This window comes from Trachymyrmex cornetzi, unplaced genomic scaffold (genome assembly GCF_001594075.2).
Source record: "Trachymyrmex cornetzi isolate Tcor2-1 unplaced genomic scaffold, Tcor1.1 scaffold1002, whole genome shotgun sequence".
In the NCBI taxonomy this organism is placed as follows: Eukaryota; Metazoa; Arthropoda; class Insecta; order Hymenoptera; family Formicidae; genus Trachymyrmex; species Trachymyrmex cornetzi.
The window spans coordinates 404,849-411,193 of NW_017295547.1; the positions used below are offsets into that span (position 1 = coordinate 404,849).

The window sequence follows — 6,345 nt, forward strand, 5'->3', positions numbered from 1 at the left end:
ATATATATATATATATATATGTATGTACATATAAATATTTGTTTTCATTTTTATCTAATTTTTATTACGTACCTGTCACAATTATCATTATTATTAATACGAATATGGTACATATATTCAAACACTCGCTGGCTCTATCAGGAGCAGCAAGGGTCAGTCAGAAGGCAACACACTAGTCGCCTGGGAGAGTGCAAAGTGTTGCGTCCTTCAGACATGAACATAAGGATCACAACAACATGTACAACTTCGTTCATTCCGAAATTTACACCGTGATTGTCCCCTCGAGAGCAGTAACGAAATCTCAAAAAGGAACATTTTCGTATTATTTGTGTGCTGTACCGAGTACATCATTTAGTGGAAATCTCTTTTGCCGTTTTCAAATAAAACACAAACCAAAGTACGAATATATCTGATGTACACATAAAATCATTTGGAATTTATTAATCACCACTTTGTTTTGTTATTATTTTTGTTAAAGATGAATAAGATCGCGTGATAAATTCTTTTTCTTTTTTTCATTTCTTTTCTCTGCTTCCATCATTGTACTACATATTTCATTCACAATGAATAAAATGAATTACATTAATAAAATGGATTACGTCAAGAATGTTTTCGTGAGATACTTAGTTTCATTAACAAGAATTTGTCGCGCGGTGTAATATATGAACAATCGAAGTAAACTAATTGTAAGAGCTAACAATCGGGCAGCGTGGTACCATACTTCCACCTAGAAAAAAAAAAGGATTATTTAATATTTACATACAAGTAACATTAAAAAATATTTTTCAAATTTGATCTGTTCGATTTGCTTACACTTTTTTTACACTTTTTACACTTAAAATTAGATAGATATATATTTGGCGCTGAAAAGAGAGAAAGCGAAGATGCTGAGTGTAAAAAGTAAGCAAGGCGAACAGACCTATTAATATTTTTCATGTGTGGGCGCGCTCGTACGAATGTTTTACATCTTTTAAATTAACAAATTATTATTCATGTATATATATATATATATATATATATATAAATTATCAATATATTTAATTTGAAAAATAAAGGAAGTATAAACAAAGATGGTATCTAATTAAAGTTTTTAAAAGAACAGCCTTAAAGAATTCCGCACAAATCTTATGAAAAATAGATTTCGGTCAAATTAATATATAACATTGTTATATAACATGTTTTACGTTAACTAAATTGAATTGCTACATTAAAGGACGTTCTTTATGGAAAATGGCTCTCAGATGGCTAAAACCTTGGTAATTTGTAATTTACGTGATCCTGATGAAAATTTATCATTGTCCCAACTTGATTCATTGAGCCGTAATACATTTAAAGTCGGTCACATTTTTAAAAATATTCAGCAATACTTGGACCGAAGCAAACACATATGCTCCCTGACCGAGTGATCATAGGTGCGTCTTACTACGAGATAAACAAGGTGACAAAAATACACTCTTTTGAACAATCATGATCACTGTGTTCTGAATTATGAAAAGTATTTAGATAAATACTTTATTATTTTATTATTTATTGCAAAGATAAGTGTATCGTGTACGACAATAATTAATTTAATAATATATTGATCATTATTGTGTCTTTATTATTGTTTCGTGGTTTTTATAGTATGTTTTAACAAATTTACAATAGAAATATTATATTTCATTATGCAATTAAAAATTAACAATTTTTATAATTAATGATTACACTTTTATTGGTATTTATTATATTCTCCGTAAAAGACTAATCGTTATCTTTTCTTGCGTATTCATCTATATAAAATTATTTAATTGATTAATAAAATTAAATTGTTAATAAGATAAAATTGTAAATATATATTATACCATAGATAAATCGAATAAACGTTAAATAAATATAGAAATTTGCTAAAATTAACATTCGCAAACTTGGCAAATCCTTTCATGCACTTTAACTCTTCTTAATTAAATTATTACAAACCGTTGACCAAATTCATCACAATTCACCGTGCATATGTATCGGAAATCCTAATAACAAGTTTTGTAAAGTAACTGCCCTACACTTAAGCGATAAAATTGAAAAGATAAATAGCGTTTCAGCTACAAGTCAACATTGTATAACACTGTGTTACACCAAAAATCTACCTACCGCAGGCTCGTTATTCTCCTAAAAGCGATAAATGGAAGTTATCATTCCAGTATAGATATAGTTCAGTAGTTCCAACAAGTACTTTACATAATCTAACATAATGTAACGTAATGTTTCCTAGCTGGAAAGCAGCTTGTAACTGTACTCGTTGCTTTTTAGAGTCAATAACTTGTAACGGTAATGAGTTACTTTTTAAAACAAAAAAAACTATAATTGAAATTAGTTACTTTTCTTATAAAAATTTTTCACCGTTTTTAGCCCATTTTTAGTTCGCGCAAACGGTTAGTTTGAGTGATGAAAACGTGCATTCCACTCAATGAGAATGACTCCGTTTTTAGGTCGCAAACAGAAACTTTTCCGTAAAAACGGATGGCACATCGAAATATATCCGAGTGCACTCAGAGAAAAGAGTAGTATCAGTAACTATGTAGATAAATAGCGCCTCAACTATACGAAAATTGCAAAATGGTAGAGGACTTTTCGACTCAGTTTAGTCCGCTCTATCTACATAAAAGCGCTTTGCCAAAAATTGCGGAACACCCTGTATATTATAAAGTTTTAATAAGAACAATAAATAAGTAATATAAACTAAGAAAATATAGTAATATTAATCATATAGTAATATTAACCAATTACAAATGATTAATATTACTATATTTTCTTAGCTTATTTAATTTATTTATTGTTTTTATTAAAACTTTATAATACGCGATATATTCAACAAAAAAGCTTTATGATTAAATCAATCTAGGAATAAAAAGGAGCATTAAAGTCAACGCTGGTTGTTTATGCGAAAATATTAGTCAGTTATTATTATTCATAGGTTTTTACAATACATAGTTACATTTATAATACGTGAGGGTCCCGTTAGCACACATCCCGATAGCACACATCGACCGGTACCCAGTAATTTTTCACTGATTTATCAATAAGAATATTTTATTTTAAATTGGCCAATTAGCAATGTGCGTTATCGGATCCCTCTCTATAATACATAGTTACAAGTTTTTATATATATATAGATAGCTTTTAGGAATTTTAAGATTACTAAATTTTTGCAGAACTAAAAACTGTACTGTCGAAACGAATCTGTCATTTACTTTTGTCTTTGAAATTCAAACCCAATGCTGCGCTTTTTATTGTATGCTAAGTGGTTTTCTTAGGATAAATTGAACTCCGCTACGTCCCTCTGGTAACAATGCCGCGTACTGCTCGTGACTGAGCAACATAAGGTGCGGTGCACTTGACGCTACAAATGCTTCGAAACTTTTGATTGTTCAATCGGAAGAAAGAATTTTATTAACTGACCAGTCAAAAAATGCTTCGAAGCATTCGTAGTATCAAGTGAACCGTAGCCTTAGTAAAAAGGTTTTGAATGTATTTTTTAAAATTACCTTACAATGATTGATTAATTACTATTTAATGTCTCTATTTAAAAAAAGTGTCTGTCTAAACTAGAAAAATATAATTTTTATGTCTTATAAAAGAGATCTCTAAGACTATTTAATGTAGTTGAGATGCTATTTCACTATCAATTAATAATATACAAATATTGTTACCGTAACTATATTTTTACAGTGTTGAGTACTATAGATTAGGGTAGTTACTACTCTATAAAATAGTTACAGACACTACAATTGTCAATGATGCAAAAAAAATAGTTGTCACAACTTTTTTTTTCAGTGGTAATATAACATCTATATTATGAGTATTTTTAAGTGGTAAATACGTACTGTGTATTTGAGGTGTAAAAACGTATCTTTAGCTACGATTGTAAAATACTCGTTTAGGACGCACTTACATTGCACGTTTTGAAATGTGATTCGAGTAAAGTGTAACCGATAGCATGAGAAAATCAGCTCGCTCCTGCCGGGATTCGAACTAAGGTCTTATCTCCGAGTTCCTGCGAGGCTGCCACTCTGCCACTGACAAGGGAACCTCGCTTGTGTTAAGTTCTTCTGATTTTAATGAAACTTTGCACACACACATATACATATAAGTTACATAAAAGGATTTAGAAAATATCAGCGGTAAAACGGTTTTAAAGGATGAAATCACCCCTTATAGTTGACACGTTACATAACGCGGGTTTTACCTTTTTTTCGTTATAGCTTAAGAACTATTCGAGATATCAAAAAATGTTTTATACAAAGGTTTCATAATAAAATTATCTGTATTCACCCACATCAATATCTTTAAAAAAAAAAAAAAAATTATTTTCAAAAGTTTAAATAATTTTTTTTAAGTTATTAACGTATGGTTGAATACAAATAATTTTATCATAAAACTTTTGTACAAAACATTTTTTGAGGGCTCAAGTAGTTTTTTTAGATATATTAAAAATATTTATAGGAAATTATTTCTTCAAAACTTAATCTCACAATTATATATTATAATTGTAATAATATTAACATGATTCTATATAAAGAAATATATAATATTGACATGATTCTATATAAAGAAATGTTCATAATTATAATATTCTTCAAAGAAATGGTTTTTGTATTATGAAATATGAAATATGTATATATAAAAAGGATATAACAAAAGTATGTAAGTACATTGTTAAAAAGAGGTTTCATTTTAATTTTTATTGTCAATTCTAATTTTCCGATTTATATGGTTCTATATAAAAAAAAATAAAATGCGCAAATCAAAAGTATCTTCAGTCTCGCCGTTCCAATTAGTATCATTTACATCTCGATCAATTCGTCGGTAATACCGAATCCAGCGTCGTTTTTCAAAATTAAAAAATCCTTTAATTTTGATGTCACCATGCCAGAATCACTGCACAGAAACAGACCAATGTTAAAATATTGTAAAACATATAATTATACATATATGTACGTATTATGTAACACATTATAAATAAGTATGAAAAGATCATAACTGTCAAAATTTATAATAGAGGATATGTGATTTATCTGCAAAATATCCGTTAAAAAAATCTTAGTCAAAAGTATTGTACTGAGTATTGTACAAAGTCTCGGATCTCTTAAATATCTTGAAAAGTAAGAATTTTTGAGAAAAAAATGTTCTATACAAAAGTTATATAGTTTAAAATAGTCTATTTACTGATCTTATCAGTTTGATCAATTTTTGTAAACAAAATGCTCTATTTTTTATTTCAAAATCTAATAACTGGTGTCAAAGAGCTTTCAAAACACTGTAATAAAGTTATTTTTTATTAAGTACTTTTCGAATTATAAGGCTTGAAAGTTACAGTACCGCTGGCATTAGCATTACGCAATGTGTCCGACTGACGCGACGGCTAAAACCTCTTGAATATTGTTCAGGATCATGCCCTGGATAACATTTGTTAAGATCAAGGCCATTGGAAATTATTCCTCTTATTTTCATCTTTGCACTAAAAATTCATTTTTACGCACAAGGAAAGATTCAATACCAATTTTACAACGCGAAACAGGTATTCATAGTCGATTCTTGCATTTAAGACTGTCTTAAGTACAATCTTAAGATGTCTTAAGTCAATTCGAGGACTGTATTAACATCTTAAGACAATATTTAAGACAGTTTTAAAATAAAAACGGACTACGAATACCGTCTCATGTTTAACGTTTTACAGTTCGCAGCTTATGAACAGTTCATAGACGGAGAGGACAGAAATTTAGAGACACTGTCCACTGCACACACCATGTTATCCCTTCCACCATGGGTGAGAGGAATAGCGAAAATCGAAAAACTGAGAAGTGCAAATCGTGCCGAGTCTGCTTTATAGGATTGATTGAAATATGATGCTAATTGGAATGATGATGCGCATGGTGATGGATTTGCACATTTTATTTGATATGGAACCATATAAACCGGAAAATTGGAACTGACAATAAAAACTAGAATAAAAATTTTTTTTAAAGTGTAGTCACTGCTTACATACTTTTGTTATATCTCTTTTTACACATATTTTTCATAATACAAAAACTTCCATTTCTTTGAAGAATATAATTATAAATATTTCTTTATATAGTATCATGTTAATAGTAAGATTAATTAGTTTTGGATATCATTATATATATATATATATATACAGGGTGGGCCATCTATTGGTACGTTTTTACAGAGTGGGCCATCTATTGGTACGTTTTTAAAAATGCGATCAAATGAGCATACATTGATATTTTTTATTAATTTTTTTTTTGTTGTGAAGCTAAAAGTATCCGCGTCAAGAATGAAAAACGATTTCGTTCATGTGGCTCCCTCTAA

At 29.2% G+C, this 6,345-nt stretch overlaps 1 protein-coding gene across 2 annotated transcripts in view; it reads right to left on the minus strand.

The window, feature by feature from the left end:
• Positions 1-45: 45 nt before the first annotated feature.
• The window catches only part of wdb (serine/threonine-protein phosphatase regulatory subunit widerborst), a 35,892-nt gene continuing 29,592 nt past the window's right edge, over positions 46-6,345 (minus strand). Inside the window, exon 9 of one of the 2 annotated variants that reach the window (XM_018501867.1) lies at positions 46-727. The gene's annotated coding sequence lies outside the window, so the exon portion shown is untranslated. Of the gene's footprint in view, positions 728-4,737; positions 4,912-6,345 lie in introns of those variants that run through there. The other variant, XM_018501874.1, reaches the window with a different exon arrangement.